The sequence below is a fragment of the Amphibalanus amphitrite genome, unplaced genomic scaffold, assembly GCF_019059575.1.
Source record: "Amphibalanus amphitrite isolate SeventyFive unplaced genomic scaffold, NRLGWU_Aamphi_draft 001074F_arrow, whole genome shotgun sequence".
Lineage (NCBI taxonomy): Eukaryota > Metazoa > Arthropoda > Thecostraca > Balanomorpha > Balanidae > Amphibalanus > Amphibalanus amphitrite.
This window is the reverse complement of record NW_024882568.1, coordinates 53,480-74,420: the sequence shown is the minus strand read 5'-3', so window position 1 is coordinate 74,420 and position 20,941 is coordinate 53,480. Positions and strand designations below refer to the sequence as shown.

The 20,941-nt window shown below is 47.4% G+C and overlaps 1 protein-coding gene across 3 annotated transcripts in view; it reads right to left on the bottom strand.

Annotated features, from left to right (window-relative positions):
- Positions 1 to 20,941, bottom strand: part of LOC122369806 (inactive dipeptidyl peptidase 10-like) — a 121,129-nt gene that overhangs the window by 51,862 nt on the left and 48,326 nt on the right. The window lies entirely within an intron of this gene.

Here is a 20,941-nt window from a genome sequence, read left to right as displayed (position 1 = left end):
GGCAGCAACGGAGGCCGACAGTCGAGGAGCAACAGGCCGAAAGTCATCGATCGTCGCGCGGAGCGGCCGCCGCCACCCCCGCCGCTCGGGCGCCGCGTTCAAACCGCGAGCACGTGCGCATGTGCGTACAGTGGACAGATGAATGGTGGTGAAGGTGGCAAAGAATGGAGAAATGGTCATTAATTCCGAATGGGATATTTGCCACGCACCCTCACAAAGTAAAGCTCAAATGGCAGCTTTCGGAATGCAGGGCTTCTCCAAAACACTGTCCCTCGCTGAGGTAAATGGACAAAAATGTTCGCAAAAGATAAAGTAGATAAACAATGAAATTCAAGTCCGTGGAAGGCGTATAGACAATTATTGAACAATTAAGAGCCCGGTTAACAGTGAAGCTTCACAATTGTTTTTTGTACTACAGTCATCGAGCTACGACACCATTTGTAAGGTATCTAACGATCGGTCGAATTCGGCGTTATTATGACTGTGAAATGTGTATTGTGTATGCTGTTCTTTTTTTACGTTGCTTTCTCTCGTATGCTTCTGCATAGGAAGCTATAGAGTTCGTTGCTTTGTTGCGTCTATGGAGCTATTCATTGAGCTTATTGACCTTACCTTCTTTTTCGCAGGAGGTTGACATCCAGATAATCTAAAAGTTATAGCCTGTTTTGAGAACAGTTTAAGGACTTATATCCTTCCACGTTAATCGATCCAACACAGAGCTCGAAAGTCTCGTGGTTTCTATAAGAATCATTCATGTAGTTCATGGCAAAAAAAAAATCATGCCTAAATGACAGTTATCTGTTATGTAGACAGTATAAAATCGTTTTTAAAAATAAAAAATAAAAAATTGTTAAGCAATGAGAATCAAACGCGGAGGGCACACCCAATTCAAGAAAAGGCATCTTCAGTCACTAAGTTTGCTTCTTCTTTGCACACTCAGGACAAATACTCGTAAGCCGTCTCTTAATTAATTCATTTCTGCTGCTCAGAACTGCCCTCACTCGGTCAATGGTCTCTCTCAGTAGTCGTGAGTGTTTGTCTTCATCAGAGAGGCCGCCTAATGAAACAGGAGCCGGCCCCGGGGCACATTTGTATGAATTAGTCGAGCAGCTGTACAGCCTGATGGAACCCACGCCGCAAATATAACCGCACACCTGGCAGGACCGTGCCACCGCATTCAATTCACGCAGCAGGGCACTATTTGTTTCCACTATAGCCTGTGGGTTATTTGTCAGCATTAGGGCTGCAGTGACCACCCACGACTAATCACTGGGGGAGCCGCCGCTCTGAATTTGGCGGAGGTGATAACGGTGTATATGAAACCTTCCAAAGCTCAGAGATCGAGATATCAAGACACATAGACACCGAGACCAAGAAAACAGGCAGACAGACAAACAATATGGGCACATAGAGATGAGTCATTCTGCTGTTGAAGTGAGGAAGGGTAAAGGTAAAAAAAAAACTAGGCTGCGTTCGAACAAACGGTATTTCGCGTGGAATTTCCACGCTGTGGAATTCCTCACAAAAGTGGCTGTTCGGGCAGCGCGAAACGCGAAGAATCCCGCAGAATCCCGCAAAACGGTGAGAAAGCCGAAGGCGTGTCACGCCCGTTTTTCGGCAGGATGGCTGCCGCCATGGAAATGATGTAAGGGTGTATGATGAATTATATGCGTTCTTTCTCATCAAAAGATTCCATTGATTTGTATAATATGATGTGAACAACCGATTGATACGTTTTCGGTTTTACACGGTTGTTCTTCACTGTTTTTTATTATTATTTGGTGTGCACTATAAATTAATTTTGGATGAGAATAATTAACGTAAAAATGAACATATAACAACAAGCAATAAATGTATAAATATATTTTTGTTAATTTGGAATACGTAAACGCACAGTTTTCACGCATATTCCGGGAAAGCCTGCGCGAACGGTCCGAGGAGTATTTCCCGGTGGAGAAAAACGAAAAAAAAAATCCGCACGCGGCCCTAGCTAGTGCAGTGGCCACCACCACAAGACGCGTATATTCTATAGTAGGCGAGAAACTGCAACGCAGGTTGTAGTTTCTTGTTGTAGGTTGTAGGACGTAGGTAGTATCTTTTAGTTGTTGGTTGTAGGTTAAAGGTTGTAGAATGTAGGTTCTAGGTTAGGTTAGGTGATGTTCGGGTAGGTTAGGTTGGTTAGATTAGATATAAATATTTTATTTTTAAAACGTACAAATTAGAAAAAATAAATAGATACTCATAACTAGCTTAACCTTTATAAACTTAGCCTACGACCTACACTTAACAACAACAAGCTGCAACCTACGTTGCAGTTTCTCGATTCTATAAAACACACGCCCACGGCCCACAAGGCACCTTTGGATCCCTCTTTCAGGCTCTTCGGGCATCAGCCGCGCTACCTACATTGCCTGCAATCCAAGCTCGTACTGCAGCTTCCCGCTTCTGCCACCAGGCTGTTCTATACCTATACTTTGCCCACCAGGGCCCACCCAGTTCGCCACCCCGCCGACAGATGGCAGTCGCGCAGACCCAAAGAGCGGCACTGATGCATGCCGATGGAGTTCCTGTCCCGGCTCGGCACGGGAGTCGCGGACAGGAACGACATTAGCAATCAGCAGCGAGGCAGGCGGGCCCGGCCGCATTGTCTCATTGTGTCCTGGTGGCCCGACGGCGACCTGCCACTTGGACGGCACAAAGACGAGGGTCGATACACGGCGACAGCGCCGAGGGCGGCCAAACTCTGAGGTCGAGGGCTCTCAGAGCGTCCCGGCGAGTGTGAACTGACCTGACGGGGACGGCTGTGATGCTTGAGGACTGCGGTCCACAGCTTGGAGCTTTGATACAGCATACACTGTCTGAAGGAGTCATCGTGCAACTTTGTCAATTTGCTCAGTTCGGTCGACAATACAGGCAGTAGCGGCGGAACAACTTCAATTAAGGGGGGGGGGGGCACTGCCGAATTTTGGTCCCATTCTTTCCATGCAACGCCCATAGGGCTAATGTTAAAACGCCAAAATCAAAGGAGGCACAGTGCCCCGGTGCCCTCCCCGTTCCGCCGCCTATGAATATGTACATTGAATAACTTAAACCTCGCCCGTATTGGTGTTTTTCCAGCCGCGAACGTATAAGGGGGGGGGGGTCCGTTGGACCCCCCTTGCCGTTTCGCCCCTGATCGAGCTAGAGCTTCGCGGAAAAAACGAGCGTGTTGCCCGTGACGAGAGGAAGTCGATGATACCCAATTTTAAGGTCCTAGGTCATTGGTTGACCTTGCAGGTCAGGTCAATGACCCCAAAGGCGGGAAAATCGGGACCTGTTAGAACGTCGTTAAGTGTGGCTGCTATGGGGTTTTTCGGGGTGCTGATCACGAATATGTTAGTTTTGATCACAGATGATGTCTTCATGTATTTAGGCCAGGTCGGGTCAGGTCAGGTCAGGTCAACCTGTAAGGGTATTCGTAGTAGGTGGCAACCGCCTCTGACAGCTTCGTAACATGTTACGAAGGCACCAAAACTACTTCGTAAATGTTCATATGCACGGAGAAAATTTAAAACACTGCTAACGGTGTAAGTGGTTAAACTGCATACCCACGGGTGTTTTTGAAAGGTGTCAGATAACACTTATATGAGCGTCAAGATACACCATTGTACTATCCCTAAGGGTGTCCAGTTTCTGTACTGTGGTGTCATACACCCCAGACAAGGGTGCGTTTCGACTCCCCTCAGACACCCTATTTACACTTATAATGGTGTCACCAAGATAACACCCGTAGGGATACTGGGGGGAATAATCGCTTGGGTGTGTGTTAAACTGCATACCCACGGGTGTAATTTAAAGGTGTCACAACACAACGCTTATAACGGTGTCACCAAGTTGACACCCATAGGGATACTGGGGGGAATAATCGCCTGGGTGTGTGTTAAACTGCATACCCACGGGTGTAATTTAAAGGTGTCACAGCGCTGCTTACACTTATAACGGTGTCACCAAGTTGACACCCACAGGGAGCCCACAGGCTCCATATACTCCATGACACCCTGTGGGTGTCATGGAGTATATGGGCGGCTCCAGTGGCGCAGTTGGTACACGGAGAAAATTTAAAACAACGCAAATTCAAATTCAAAATTCAAAACCAGTCGCATGGAAACATGGTTTCATTAGGTTGCATGTGGTGGGATTCAATCGGATCTCAGATCCTGATTTTGGTTTGTTATAAGATGCAATGAGATCATAGATTCAGAGATTCAGGATACATTTTCTACGTGGGATACAATGGGATTATAGATCCAAGCTTGTCGTTTGCTTTAAGATCCACTGAGATCATGGATCAATCACTCGGATCCATGCACATGTCTACTACATATCAGCCCCCCTCCTCCCTCTTAAGTCCGTATCAGTTCAGTGTTCACCGAGGTCGCCGTAGGACGCTAGCTCTCTTTAGCCCTATTCACACACTTCGCAGTTCATAATCGCCTGTCGTGCCTACCCCCCCCCCCCCTCCCTCGCCACACACACCTTTTACAGCTCTGTTCACTTCAGCGCGGCCCGAAGCTTGACCTCTGAGCCCTTCTATCTCTTTGCCCTTTGCTTCAGCTCTTTGAAAACGGAGCGCACTTGAGTGGGTACATGGCAAGTGAGCTCCACTTCGAAGACCGTTTGCTCCATGAAAATGTTTATGTTCTTGGCTTTTCAGAGTCAGAGTCAGAGTCATTTATTAGAATTCTCCACATGGTGGGTATTACGAATTCAGTCATTGTACACTGGTAAAAGCATGGTTAACCCTCGCCCGTAAACGGCGATCTGCCACCTTCGCCCATGCAGGGGGGGGGGGGGGTTGGTGCGACCCCCCCCTTGGCGTTTGAAAACGGAGCGTCGTAGAGCTTAGCGGAAAAGACCAACGGATTGTTCTCGCCGAGATCTCGCGATTGGTGGTATATTTTTTGGTCCTAGGTCAACATTTGACCTACTTTTGACCGGTCAAAGGTCAAATTTTCGGAAAAATAGACTTTTTTCAACTTTCCGCGGCGATTGCGGCAAAACGGTGGGAGATATCGACTTGAAACCTTCACTATCGTGTTCCTTGATCAATTCTCTATCGTTTGGTATGTATTTCGTTTCCCTAGCTCTAAAAATGGCGCGTTGGGAGCGCCGGAAGTCGGCAAGGTCACAGTCGGCGGCAGAAATTCGAAAAATCAAAATTTAAATTTTTGAAATCTGATTGTATTTTTGGATTTGGAAGGTCCATTTGCTCCCTATAGAAGCTAATATTGCTGCATATTCCCATTGAGGTGACAAGAATTAGCAAAAAAGTGGTTCGGGCGCTTTTCAAAAATAGTACCGGACGCTGTTCCTCTTGTGACGTCATAGCTCCGTGACCTGACCTGACCCGGTCAAGTTTCTTATACCATATGATAGCCAATACTTGCCCCAACATGCATGGGAAGTTTCATCACGATCCATCAACCGATGTCCGTACCACCGGCAGGAAACCTCGGGCGTTGGCACTCAGTTTGTGAAAATCCGGCCGGAGGCTGTTCCCTTTGTGACGTCATAACTCCGTGACCTGACATGACCCGGTCAATTTTTTTTTATCAAAAGATGCGCAAGGTTTGCCCCATAAGGTACCCAAAATTTGGCGGCGCTGCGCGCCGCCGTTTTTGCACTATTTCCGAAAAACCTCAGGGGGGGGGGTTGCACCAACCCCCCCCCTACATGGGCGAGGGTTAAAAATGAGACACATTGCAAGACCTAAAACATTTTGTTTAAAACACAGCGCTGGTGATTCACTTGGGCCTCTCCGGTGCTATCCAGTCTAACTGCGTGTTAATTGGGCGTTCCAGGCGGATGCAGCCCTATAAGTGAAGCTCCGCTGGGTTCTCACTAGGCGGCATCTGGGAAGATCCAGGGAGGCATATTCTGGAGAAACACGAAAGGACGACACTTAGAAATAGAAACACGTACAGACTACAGAAACAAGTATAGGATGACTCCGCGGCGGGCTTGAGGTGTTTGAACATGAACACCACTCCCCCTCCTGCGGTATTTCGCAGATCTTAAAAAAACGGCGGCGCCCTGCCCACTTTTGTCCAAGATTTTTGCACATGTTAAAATTCATACCCAGGTCGCTCAAGGTCAGGTCACCAGGCCACATCAAGTGACCTCATCCCAGAAAATTAAGAGTTTGTTCGCCAATGCTACACTATCTGAGTGATCACTTTCAAATTTTAGGCGATTGATAAGATTAACAGCATGAATAAATACGTATCTCTGAAGCTTGATATCTGTAACCTGTAAGGTCAAGAATGCAAACATTATGCATAAGTCAACGGGAACAAATTGAAATGTGTTCTTTTGGACGAAAGTCATACTTAACGCCCCCAAACATTGAATAACAGAGAAACATTACACACTGAATGGGAAAATTGCACCCGTGACTCTATTTATACCCAAGACGTGCTATCAGGTCATGACATGTATCCACTATCCACTATTCAGTTTTTTTTTTACAGTAACTTTTTATAGAGCTAGAGCGATGAAAACACATAAGATGTGTTCAGCTCGACAATACTAATCGACTAATTTGTAACATGACCTTTCTGGTCGGGTCATCACCATAACCCTTGGTCAGATTTTCAAAATCACATTTGACGGTCATTTTATTTTTTAATTAGACGCGTCTCAAATCGAGGAACACGATGCCGGAACATTAAATGTCGTGTCGGTTTTGAATCAAATGAATTGCTGCAGAAAACAATTTCTGTAAAACCGTTTATTTCATGGGTTTTCTCCTCTGTAGGGCAATTAGTTGATCTTAGATCAAATCTGAGGACGCATTTCACACTCACAAAAAAACGTTGAAAGAGCTACTGGGTGTACTTTTCGGCGGCGCTGTAGCTCTATTCGTTCACAAGTTATTCGCCGATTCGTCAACAAGTGGCGTAAGAGGCAAAATTTGTCCTTCGATGAACTTTGGTGACCTGACCTTTGACCTAATCTAAGGCTCCCTTAATATCAGCTTCGGGTTACGTTGTTTTTAACGCCCTTTGGAATTTAAGCTCATCCTTCAGGCGTCCATTAAGGGTGTACTTCAACACTGTTAAGACACCCTAGTAACACTCGTAATGGTGTAAAATTGATAACAAACACTAACATTGCAGGGAATGACGCTCACATGTGTGATAAACTGAACACCCACTTTCATCATTGGTGTTATTCAACCTTGTTATTACCAACAATTCATTTAAACTACCAGTGATGCATTTGTACCTGACACCCTGTACCCAATAGGGGAATCAATAAGTTGTATGCATACCTATATGATACAGCGTTATGAAATTACACACAGAATGTAGGTTGCAGGGAACAAATGCCACCACATTGCATCGCAAATCAGTCTAGCAGCACGGATACGCGGAGCATAATAGAAATAAGCAGAATCCAACCCCCTCCCCCTCTCCAGTGGGGTTACGAATTCGGATAAATACCCAAGCAGGGTGCGTGTTAAATTGCACACCAACACAAGAGAAAAAAATCTGAGGATATATTTTTCGGATATTAAAAAACCCCTATCGGGAGTATGCCGCCATCCCCCCCCCCCCCCCAGCGGCCAGTATTCCAGTCTTTCGGAATCCTGCGGATTCCAGTCTTTCGGAATCCGCAGCAGTGCCATTGCTAGCCAAGAATAGCTCACCTTTGCTAAAACTGGAGCTCTTCGAGTACCAAAACACCACTCACGATCACTTCTAACTCACTTGCACACACTTATACTCCCAACACACCGTAATCCCACCAGCGCCTCCGCCCGCAGTCGCGCACGTTTCAAACTAGTATGGCGGCCGGCCGCATGGAAGCCAACGGTTGAACATGGGCTACTAGGGCTGCATTATGTTCCCAATATTTTCCCGACGCGTTTTCTTTGAAGTATTGTATATGAATTTATTTATTTATTATCGTGGATTTGTTTATTTGATGTAGTTGAAGCAAGTCCATTAGAATATAAATGCAAACTCTGTACACCATACAGCACAGCAGCGCCATCTACCCAACTGCACCCATAGGGAATTTCAAGGGTGTCTGACACTGCAAAGACAGGCTGACGAAGAAAGACGAACGTCTTTCGAAAGCTCCCGTAACTAATAAACGAAGCTGGTAATTTGAATATTTTTATGCTAGAATGTCTCTGTCCCAGCTAAACAATAACATTTATAACTACATGAAGTACCAAGAGAATACGAACGGTGTTAGTCATCCCCTGGCTCAGACCCCCTTCGGCTCAGACGCCTACGATAATACTAGCTAACACTTACATTTCATAACACTTCAATACCTACATTGTGATGTGATGTGATATGATACCTATCATTGTGTTCTTTCAAGTGTCACTGACACCTTCAACGGTGTTTAAGTGATGACATGACACTTTTAACCCGGCAGTTGCTGGGGTATTTCGCCACCCACCGTTTGCTGGGGGGGGGGGGGGCGTTAAACGCCCCCAGCCGATAACTCGAGAACCAATAGGCGCAGCGAAACGCACGAGGCGGCAAACGAAAGAGCGCGACGAGACGCTTCAGATAAGTACTTTAAAGTTGAATTTTGAGGTCACAGGTCGGGTCAAGGTCAGGTCAAACACCTGAAATCGGGCTTTCAGTAGCATGGACTTCAGGACTTCGCAATGGGCGCCTCTCGCCATAAAGTCTGTCAAAACGGTGCACAACCCACCCTATAAGGCCTACAAGAGTGTCGGCTCCATATAGGGGTCAGTCAAGCATAGGTCAGGGTCAAGGTCAGGTCAACCGGGTAGGCACATATCCCCGAAAATCAAAACTGATATTCGCAGCCTGTGACACATGTTTTATAGGTAATTTGGGGCGTAGAACACGATGGTGACATTCATTTTATCATATGTGTACGTGTTTGGCTCAAAAACTTCAATTTAAGAAATTCATGTATCATGGTCGTGAAGAGGTCACGAAAAATTGCCAAGATTCAGTTCAAGATTTTGGAAAATGCGGAACGATAATCAATAATCGAAGATAGCCATTTGATTGATCATGGTATTGGCAGTCTAATAGCGTTTACGGCATGTCTGTATGTCTATTCTGTGATTTTATATGATTTTTTGAACATATGCCGTTTTTGGTCGAAAACTCAGAAATCATGACGTCACTATAACCTCGATATCTCAAAAATTTTCCGACCGATTTTTTTGAAACGTTGTCACAATAAACTTCAATCAATTCCCTACAGGTACCCAAAATTTGGCGCGCCTGCGGCGCGCCGTTTTTATGCTGTGGCCCGGCGAAAAAAGTGGGGGCGTTTAACGCCCCCCCCCCAGCAACTCGCGGGTTAATACCTACACCCAGAGGGTGTTTTGTTTTCTCTTTGACACCTGCAAAAGGAGTGTTGAATGGGATCGACACTTCGATTGGGTACATCCCAAGTGTGCTTTTCAAGTGTCGTGTGACACCTTAAACGGTGTTTAAGGGATGACATGGCACACTCAGTACACCTAGCGGGTGTTATGTTTTCTCTGTAACACCAAAAAAGGTGTTGGATGGGAGTTGAGACACCTCGATTACACCCCAAGTGTGTTATTTCAAGTGTCATGTGACACCTTAAACGGTGTTCAAGCAATGTCATTACACCAATAACGGTGTTCAACGGGTAATGACACTGCTATGAGTGTTGAATGGGAGTTACGACACCTCGATTACATCCCAGGTGTGCTCTTTCAAGTGTCGTGTGACACCTTAAACGGTGTTTAAGTGATGACATGACACTTTCAATACACCCAGAGGGTGTTTTGTTTTCTCTTTGACACCAAAAGGAGTGTTGAATGGGAGCTACGACACTTCGAGTACATCCCAAGTGTGCTTTTCAAGTGTCGTGTGACACCTTAAACGGTGTTTAAGGGATGACATGGCACCCTCAGTACACCTAACGGGTGTTATGTTTTCTCTGTAACACCAAAAAAGGTGTTAGATGGGAGTTGAGACACCTCGATTACACCCCAAGTGTGTTATTTCAAGTGTCATGTGACACCTTAAACCGTGTTCAAGCAATGCCATTACACCAATAACGGTGTTCAACGGGGTAATGACACTGCTATTAGTGTCATGATACACCATTAATGGTGCTTAACACCCATAATACACTGATAAAACACCCGACCAGTGTTTTATATTTTTTCAGTGTGGTTGCTAAATTCGAATTCAGCTCCAAAAACTGGCCTAGAAACATGTAAAACTCGAAAAAGTGAACCGAGGTCATCAAAGGTCAATGACCTGACCTGACCTTCAGGTGACCTTGACACCCACCTAATGCATGGGGGCAACATCATATCACATGTTTGAACGCTTGAAACCACGAAAAGACTGCAAACGCGCGGCTAATGCGAGCCGACATACGCCGAATCGCGATTCCAGCCAAACATGGTCTCGAAAAGTAGGTTACAGGTCAAAGGTGATTTGGGTCAGGGTATGAAATTTTCAGGGTAGGTGTGAAATTGATGAACGCGAGGGTACTGAAAGTTTCGTCGCGATCGGCCGCTTTTTACGCGAGTTATTCGCGAAAAACCATGGGGGGGTCCGTTCGACCCCCCCCCCCTATACGGGCGAGGGTTAAAAGGCACAAACCTTCATCCATAGCTCACAATATGAGCTCTTTGTGCTACTAAGCTGCCCTTCTGTCCAAAGCTTAGTGATTTGTAAAAATCTGACACAATTTATTTCCTTTCAAATGTTGGCTTTGCTGTGAATTCCTTATTTTTAATCTGTATCTCACTGCGATTCGCTGTTCAGCTGTGTTTCACTGGGGTTACGGACAAAAGTACGTATCGCTAAAGTACGTAGGACAAAAGTACGTAAGCAAAAGTACGTAGGATTTAAGTACGTATCGCAGAAGTACGTACAGTATAAAGTACGTATGGACAAAAGTACGTCAGGGACAAAAGTACGTATCGCAGAAGTACGTACAGTATAAAGTACGTATGGACAAAAGTATGTCAGGGACAAAAGTACGTATCGCAGAAGTACGTACAGTATAAAGTACGTATGGACAAAAGTACGTCAGGGACAAAAGTACGTATAGCTAATGTACGTAGGGTAAAAAGTACGTATGGACAAAAGTACGTCAGGGACAAAAGTACGTATCGCAGAAGTACGTAGGGTATAAAGTACGTATGGACAAAAGTACGTCACGGACAAAAGTACGTATAGCTAATGTACGTAGGGTAAAAAGTACGTATGGACAAAAGTACGTCACGGACAAAAGTACGTATGGCAGAAGTACGTAAGGGTATAAAGTACGTAAACGTATGGACAAAAGTACGTCACGTACAAAAGTACATATAGCAAATGTACGTAGGGTATAATGAAGGATAAAGACGCAAGGTAAAGACCTTGGGCAAGACGCCCGGCCCCAGATAATCTATTTTGCTACATAGGCCTTGTAAGCGCAGCCACTGCACTTACCGTTCCGGTGAGCCCAGTTGCGCCATCTACCATGTGATCGCTTTCCTTTCCTTCCTGGAGATGGCACCACCGTACAGGGAACCGCTCAGGAGTTAGGTTTTTATTATAGTTCTTGCTCGAAGTGCCCGGATGTGGTTTTTCGTCGTGTGAGGATTGACGTTTTTGGCGCAGTAAACTTGGCTGATGTTACTGAGGCTTTGAGTCTATGGATCTTGGTTGGACCGATAGATATAAACTATGTGATAATCTTTCCGCCATTATTGTTGGTAAGTTTGTAAATAGGTCACTAAAATGCAATGTATAAATATGAGATGTGAGACTTTGTCATGCAAAGGTGATTGAAATGGGTTTGGCATGTATGCTGCGTGCCCCCCCCCCCCGCATGATGCTCAATGCTGTGCAGGTATATTTGTTAAACCGAATTGGTTTTTGTTTCTTTTTAGGAACCTATCCACGGGACGTGGTGTCTATCCATTGGACGCGGTGTGTCCACTGCACGTGGTGTCTGCTCACTGCATATGCATTGCCTGTCTGTCTCTGCACGCCTGCATCTGCTTGACGGCTGCTTCGAGTGGCGCAGGGCGCTGCATGGACCCCTAAGGATAGGGCATGATTGTCTGCCTGCACCTGCGCACTGCATTTGCCCTACTGCTCATATGCGTCTGCCCGTCTGCACCTGCCTGCATGCGCACTGCTCAGTAAGATGACAATAAAGAGTCACCTGTGGGTTGAGTTACAAAGAATAAAGAGTCACCTGTGGGTTGAGTTACAAAGAATAAAGAGTCACCTGTGGGTTGAGTTACAAAGATTGGTCTGAACGGTTATCACATAAAGTTCCAACAATAATGCTGCTGCACATTGTGTTTGCTGTGCTGTCAATTGGATTTTGGGATCAGCCAGTGAATTACCTTGTGTTTGCTGCTAGTTGGTAACTTGGTTTGGTGTGACTACAAATTTGGTAATAAGCTGCTTGCGTCTGCGTTACCCTGTCTGGTAGCATTTAAGACATATTGGTTGCTGATCAGTGGCATATTGGGCATTATCGGACTCGGTTGAGTAGCTTTCTTCTGCATTGTGAGCAGTTGTCAGTTATTCTGTTTTTGGCTGACTGCCAGCTGTTAGTGGACCTGCTGCTGGCTGATTGGTTGGTTCGCTGGTTGTTCCTGTAAGGGTATTTTGGTCATTGTTGGTTATTTAGAAATAAGGTGACTGAGTTAGTTAAGGATCATTACTGCATAGGCATTTGGAGCTGTGCTGCTCATTGTTTGGGTGTATCTGATAACTGATTGTGACTTGTCAGAATTTTGGCTAGAATAGTTACTTGTTACAGTTACAATTGAGCTGTGCCTTGCCTTGCACTGTCACATTGCATAACCATTGCTTTTACATTACTGCTTGATGTTGGGCTAGCATTGTGTGTGACAAGTAATGTATAGAGTGTGGATGTTAAGCCAGTGTCAGCAGTAAAGGAGCGTTGGATTGATTTCTAGGATTAAGGAGGACACTTTAGAGGAACATTGTAACCTGATTGGTTCCCTGTTCCCAACGGGTTCTTACTGAAGTTATTTTCCCTTATTTTCCTTTTCTTTGTCATGGGCCTTCCTTTGTTGGCTGCGATCAAAGAGCTGCGCATTGTCGACTTGAAGGCGGAACTTGAGAGTCGGAACCTGGACTTCAGAGGAACTAAAGCTGTTTTAGTTCATCGTCTTCATGCTGCCATGGAAGAAGAGGGTGTGAAGCCAGACGAGGTCAAGAGAAGTGAACTGAAGGGACAAGGCAAGACAAAGGAAGATGAGACTGCTGCAACTGATGAAGTTCATCCAGAAGACAGTGCGTCTCAGCAAGGGTCAAAGTTGTCTGGTCTCTCAGGCAAGCGAAGTTTGGCTGGTTCTCTGCGAAGTGCTGCAAATCAAGAAATGATGCTTTCAGCAGCAAGAAAGGCAGGACTTGTGGCGAAGATGGAAGCCCTGAAAAGTCAAGCTGCTGAAGAAAGTAAACTTCAGAAAATGATACAAGAACTGGAGTTCAAGAAACAGCAAGGAGCTCTAATGGCACAGATGGCTGAAGAAGAAGCACAACAAAGGGTACTTGCTCAGTGTGGAGGGAGCCGAGCTGGATCGGTGTTTGGAGCTCTGGCTACACCTCAAGAGCAACCTCAGACTTCACAGACGTTGAATGTAGAGGCTCCTGCATTTCAGCCTCTTGTGGATTTCAGACTGCAGCAAAATATGGACACAAATCAAGGTCATGAGCACCAGGAGGGTCAAGGAGCTTGTGGACAGTCAGAGCAAGTGACGGAGGAGCCCAGGCTTCTAGATGTGCTGCTACAAGTGACTGAGAAGGCACAGTTGCCTCCAGCGGAACTTGTGAAGTTTCGAGGCAACCCTGCTGAGTACTTCTCATTCATTCGCTCCTTTGACAGCCGCATTGGAGACAAACACATCAGTGATCACGACAAGTTGTTCTATCTGCAGCAGTACACTGAAGGACAACCACATGAGATTGTGAGAGGCTGCCTGCTCATGTCATCCGATGTAGGGTACAGGGAAGCTCGGCGCCTTCTGCAAAAGAGGTATGGAAATGAGGAGAACATCAGCGCCGCGCACATAGAGAAGTTGTTGGTATGGCCGAACATCAAGGCAGATAACATTGAAAGTCTGCAGAGCTTTGCAGTCGCAATGATGGTCTGTGACAGCGTGATGAAGAACATGCCTGTTGGTCTAAGAGAAACGGATAATCCACGCACGCTTCGGAAGATTGTGGAGAAGCTGCCATTCCACCTCCATGATCGATGGAGAAGATTGGCTGACGCTGCTATGGAACATGAACAACGGCGAGTCACCTTCTCGGACTTGGTCGAGTTTGTGGACAGAGAGGCAAGAATAGCAGCCAATCCCTTGTATGGGCGTCAGAAGATGGAAGCCTCAAGATCGAACTCAACCGCAAAGGAGAGTCAGCGCACGAGAACAAAGTATGGACTGGCCACGTCAGTGCAAGTTCGGAATCAGTGCATCTACTGCAAGAAGACGCACGCTTTGGAAGATTGCGAGACACTGAGACTGAGGAAGCCAGATGAGCGCAAGAAGTTCATCCAAGAAAAAGGTCTGTGCTTCGGCTGTCTGAAGTCTGGACACTTGGCAAGAGGATGTCAGCAGAGGAGCACCTGCAAGATCTGTGGCAGGCGCCACGTCACGCTGCTGCATCAAGATGGCAACTTCAAGGTCCCGAGTCAGACACCACAGCGGTCTCCTGATGAAGACCATGCAAGAGACAAAGGAGAAACAAATGTCAAGAGCTCAGATCGACCACAGCCACAGTTGGTGAAGACAGGCTGTGTCAATCAAGGCAACACAGGTTTGGCTGTCGTACCGGTGGTGGTGAGGTCGGGTGGAAGATCCGTGACGACACATGCTCTGTTGGACAGTGGAAGTACGGCATGCTTCTGTCAGGAATCACTTCTTGAGAAGCTCGGACTTCAGGACAAGAACAGAACACAGTTGTGCCTTACAACCGTGTGTGAGAACCGGATCAAGATCGACAGTCAGGTTGTCCATGGACTGGAAGTAGCTGACCTTGGAGGACGTCATGTTCTGCAGCTACCGGCGGTCTACAGTCTGGAGAAAGTTCCAGTTGACGACAGTGATATCCCCAGACAGGAAGATGTGAGCAGATGGCCTTATCTGGGGGACGTGCGTCTTCCCCGTGTGGACGCCCCAGTGGAGCTGATGCTCGGAAACAACGTCCCACTCGCAATGGAGCCGTGGGAGATCATCCACAGCCAAGAGGGAGGACCGTTCGCTACAAGAACTCTGCTCGGATGGGTCATCAATGGTCCCGTTCGACACACCGAGAGAAGTACAGTGACGGCGAATCGTGTCCAGGTCGAAGAGGAAGGGATACCAGAGTTGATCGACAAGCTGTACAACGCAGAGTTCAGTGAAAAGCTGTCAGACGACACAAGATCAGCCTCAGTAGAAGATGAGAAGTGGCTGCAGAGAGTGGAAGATAGTATCGAACTGAGAGATGGCCACTACGAAGTAGCGCTTCCTTTGAAGACGGCAGAAGTGAGGCTGCCAAGCAACAGAACCATGGCTCTGCGCAGACTCGCCAGTCTGAAGAAGAAGTTGACTGAGAACACAAAATTCAAAGAAGACTATGTTACCTTCATGGAGAACATGTTGCAAGAGAATTTCGCTGAGGAGGTGTCAGACGAAAGCTTGAACAGGACAGACGGTCGTGTGTGGTACATCCCACATCATGGTGTGTATCACCCCCACAAGGCCGACAAGATCAGAGTCGTTTTTGATTGTGCGGCCAAGTACGGTGATGTATCCCTGAATGACGTGCTGCTTCAGGGTCCTGATCTAACCAGTTCCCTGCTCGGCGTTCTTCTGCGCTTCCGGACTGAGCCATTCGCATTCATGGCAGACGTGCGTGCCATGTTCTATCAGGTCAGAGTACCGCCGATGGATAGAGATCTGCTGAGATTTCTTTGGTGGCCTGAGGGTGACGTCAGCGTGCAGCCCAAGGACTACCGAATGAACGTGCATATCTTCGGAGCTGCATCGTCTCCGAGCTGCTCGAACTTCGCTCTACAGCAGACTGCGCGTGACAACCAGGATGACTTCAGTGCAGAGGCGTTGGCGACGGTTCGAAGAAACTTCTATGTCGACGACTGCCTTCGTTCTGCACCCACGGTCGAAGAGGCACGGTCGCTGGCGCTAGAAGTGAAGACGCTGTGCAGCCGAGGTGGATTTGAACTAACAAAGTACGTCAGCAACAAGGAAGAAGCTCTGAACGAGATTCCGTCGACAGATCGAGCTGAACGTGTCACAGAGAAGGGACTCGACTTGGTGGAAGGAGCAAGTGTGAAGAAAGCTCTTGGAGTCAAATGGAACTTGGGAAGAGACACGCTTGGCTTCTGCGTCAATGTCAGACGGATGGAACCAGTGACAAGACGACAGATTCTCTCAGTCATCAGCTCGGTCTACGATCCGTTGGGAGTCGCCGGACCGTTCGTTCTGTGCGGAAAACTGATGTTGCAAGAGCTGATTGCAACCAAGATCGGATGGGACGACGCAATCACGCCAAGTCAAGAACGGAGCTGGACAAAATGGTTGGAGGATCTACCCAAGCTGGAAGCTCTCGAAGTGGAAAGGTCTCTCAAACCGGATGGATTTGGTCGCGTTGTTTCTTGCCAGTTGCATCACTTCAGCGATGCAAGCGTGGCGGGATACGGAGCAGTCTCGTACCTGAGACTGGTGAACGACAAGGGTCAGGTCCACTGCGCGATCGTCATGGCGAAGTCTCGAGTTGCGCCGCTGAAGAGGATGACAGTTCCACGCCTTGAGTTGGCGGCAGCTGCAGTAGCGGCTCGACTGAACGCCATCATCAAGAAGGAGCTGCTGGAAATCAACATCGACCAAACAACGTTTTGGACGGACAGCACAACTGTTCTGAGGTATCTCAGGAACGAAACAGCAAGATACCAAGTCTACGTGGCCAATCGTTTGGCGATCATCAAGGATGAGTCCTCTCCATCACAGTGGAGATTCGTCACATCAGAAGAGAATCCGGCTGATGGCGCCTCCCGAGGGGTAAAGGCTACAGCACTCCTGGACCACAGGTGGCTGCACGGACCTGACTTCCTACAGAAGGAAGAGAAGGAGTGGCCGGCCTTGCCAGAAGGCATGGAAGCTCTAGAACCAGAAGACGACGAAGTGCTTCGACCCAGAGCGTGCTACACTGTGAGTGGTGTGGAAGAACAGAGCCCCACTGAAAGGTTCATCCACCACTACTCAGACTGGCACCGGCTCAGGAAAGCGGTAGCCTGGATGCTACGGTTCAAGAAGTTTCTACAGTCAAGAACGATCAAGACAGATGGCCAAGCTGGAGGTCCTGTCACCCGGTCACGAACTCGAGCGGTTAGTGGCCCATCCCTGCTGTCATCCGAAGAGCTTAGAGAAGCTGAAAGGACGATCATCCAGCAGGTACAGAAAGAACCTTTCAAGACAGAGCTCCAAGCCCTAGCCCGGGGTGCTGGAGAACTTGAGACCCAGAATGGAAAGACGCTTCCAAGGAAGAGTAAGCTGAGGCAGTTGGATCCTGTCCTGGTGAACGGGATTGTGGCGGTTGGAGGTCGCTTGGCCATGGCCCCGATCTCGGACAGCATGAAGTACCCACCGATACTGCCAGCACGTCACCATGTTACAGACTTGATCATCAGACACGCGCACACTCAAGTGGGCCACCAAGGACGGGAGCACACGCTTTCGAAGCTGAGAGAGTCGTATTGGCTGATACGTGGCAGTTCAAGCGTGCGTCGGGTTCTGAGGACGTGCACAAGCTGCAGAAAACGTCAAGCAAAGCCCATGGAACAGGAAATGGCTGATTTGCCCGCAGACAGAGTGACGCCCGATCAGCCAGCGTTCAGCAGCGTGGGCGTCGACCTGTTTGGACCCTTCTATGTCAAGAGAGGAAGGGCTCAAGTGAAACGCTACGGGGTGGTCTTCACCTGCATGGCCATGCGTGCTGTGCACATCGAAGTAGCTGACAGTCAATCAACGGACTCCTTCATCAACGCGCTACGACGGTTCTTGGCTAGAAGAGGTCCAGTTAAACTCATCAGATGCGACAATGGCACGAACTTTGTTGGCGCTGAAAGAGAGCTCAAGACAGAACTTGAAAACTTGAAGCAGTCTCAAGTGCATGAGGCTATGTTGAAGCAGGACATAGAGTGGCGGTTTAATCCCCCCTCTGCCTCCCACTTTGGCGGAGCATGGGAAAGACAAATCCGCACCGTTCGAAAGATCTTGGACAGCCTGCTGAACCAGCAAGTTTTGGACGACGATGGATTGCACACACTTTTGTGCGAGGTTGAGAGTATTCTCAACAGCAGGCCGCTCACCTCGGTGTCGACAGACTCAAGAGATTACGATCCCCTGACACCGAATCATTTGCTGCTGTTCCGAGGAGGACCCATCGCACCTGGATTGTTCACAGGAGATGACGTGTACACGAAGCGATGGAGAAAGATCCAGTACCTTGCCGACAGGTTCTGGAAGAGATGGCGAAACCAGTATTTACCACTTCTACAGACAAGGCAGAAATGGAATGTCAAGCGTGGTCCGTCGCGGTAAGACGCTGCTGCGTCGTTCTGCTTCGAAGTTGGTGAAAATCCTGGCAGGATCTGAACAGTGAAGAGTTTGAAGATCGTTTTGGTTGTGTTGAATCGAGGAAGATTCAAAGGGGAGGATGTAAGCGCAGCCACTGCACTTACCGTTCCGGTGAGCCCAGTTGCGCCATCTACCATGTGATCGCTTTCCTTTCCTTCCTGGAGATGGCACCACCGTACAGGGAACCGCTCAGGAGTTAGGTTTTTATTATAGTTCTTGCTCGAAGTGCCCGGATGTGGTTTTTCGTCGTGTGAGGATTGACGTTTTTGGCGCAGTAAACTTGGCTGATGTTACTGAGGCTTTGAGTCTATGGATCTTGGTTGGACCGATAGATATAAACTATGTGATAATCTTTCCGCCATTATTGTTGGTAAGTTTGTAAATAGGTCACTAAAATGCAATGTATAAATATGAGATGTGAGACTTTGTCATGCAAAGGTGATTGAAATGGGTTTGGCATGTATGCTGCGTGCCCCCCCCCCCGCATGATGCTCAATGCTGTGCAGGTATATTTGTTAAACCGAATTGGTTTTTGTTTCTTTTTAGGAACCTATCCACGGGACGTGGTGTCTATCCATTGGACGCGGTGTGTCCACTGCACGTGGTGTCTGCTCACTGCATATGCATTGCCTGTCTGTCTCTGCACGCCTGCATCTGCTTGACGGCTGCTTCGAGTGGCGCTGCATGGACCCCTAAGGATAGGGCATGATTGTCTGCCTGCACCTGCGCACTGCATTTGCCCTACTGCTCATATGCGTCTGCCCGTCTGCACCTGCCTGCATGCGCACTGCTCAGTAAGATGACAATAAAGAGTCACCTGTGGGTTGAGTTACAAAGAATAAAGAGTCACCTGTGGGTTGAGTTACAAAGAATAAAGAGTCACCTGTGGGTTGAGTTACAAAGATTGGTCTGAACGGTTATCACAGGCCTACCAGGCCTACCTAAATATTGTGCTACATCACCTGGAAGGCCAAATTTGTGCTCAATGTGTTCTTTGGACATTTTACTTTAAATTCCACCCCTCAAATTCATTCACTTATGATCGGACTCCCAGCTAGGAAGTGATTTGTGAAGCAACTGCAAATGGGACATTTTGCCCCAACCCCAGGGCAAAACGCCCCACGGCCTGAGGCAAGAAGCCCCATACTCTAGAGTCTAGCTTAAAGATTAAACATGGTAGTTGGCTAAATCTTATATGAGAGATCCGTTAGACCGCTGGAGGCACGGCACTGAAGTTAGCACCTTCCATCCTATCAGGTATTCAGCTATGACACTATTGTATGAGCAGGTTTTTCACGTGCCTCATAAGGCCAAATAATAAATTATTGCAATGCAAATCAGTTAACAATACACTTCCTTTGCCATACAGTTGCTGAGAAAAATACATATAAATGCATAGAAACTTGCTGTTCGCCAGCTACCGAACATTAGGAAGTGGGTAGTCCGAACAACACATGAGGTAAAACGCCCCATGGGGCTTTTTGCCCCGCGACCTACTGGGGCGTTTTACCCCATCATGTAGTTCGGTCAGCGAACAACGCCTTGCGCTCCAGCAAGACATAATTTAACACGAACCAACCCGGCATTATAAGCGTTAGACAATAGTTGTTCAAAATACATAAAAGTCGTTAACCCGCGCCCTGGTGGGGTCTGTTTATAACGCGACCTGGTGGGGGGGGCTATTTTTTGCCCCCCCCTCGTATCTCCGAAACTACTGGACGGATCCGCAAAATTCAAACGGCGTTCGAAAGGCCTGTCAAATTTGTTGAAGGAAACCAAATTTTATTGACCTCGGGGTCACCGATGACGTCACAGGTCAGGTCAAAGATGAAATGTTTCACCGTTCACGGGTCTTCTAGGGAATGCGCTATAACACCGAGGAAAACGCATTTTGTCGGGAATCAGCGATAGGGCGTCAGTTGCCTAGTAGATATGTTGCTGTTAGAGGTCACTGGTCATACCAGGTCAGGTCACAGGTCAGGTCACCAAAGGTCACCGAGGGTCACCACATGAACCCAACTTTACTAAGGTTGTGCGATGCATGTTTTATGGCCAGTTTTTCATTTCCAACTCAATGGTGTTGGTTATAAGACCATCAGGTACGGTTTAGGTCACTTTCTGGTGGAGGTCAGGTCAAGGTCAGGTCAAAAAAGGTCAAATTTCAAAGTTGATATTTTTGCATAAAATGGGTATTGATTCGATGCAGCTCGTCACGGGGAGTCTAATAGTGGTCTTTGTTTTGCGCTACGAGGTCTAGAATTGCTGAAAATTGAGTTTGAAAATTTGACGTCATCA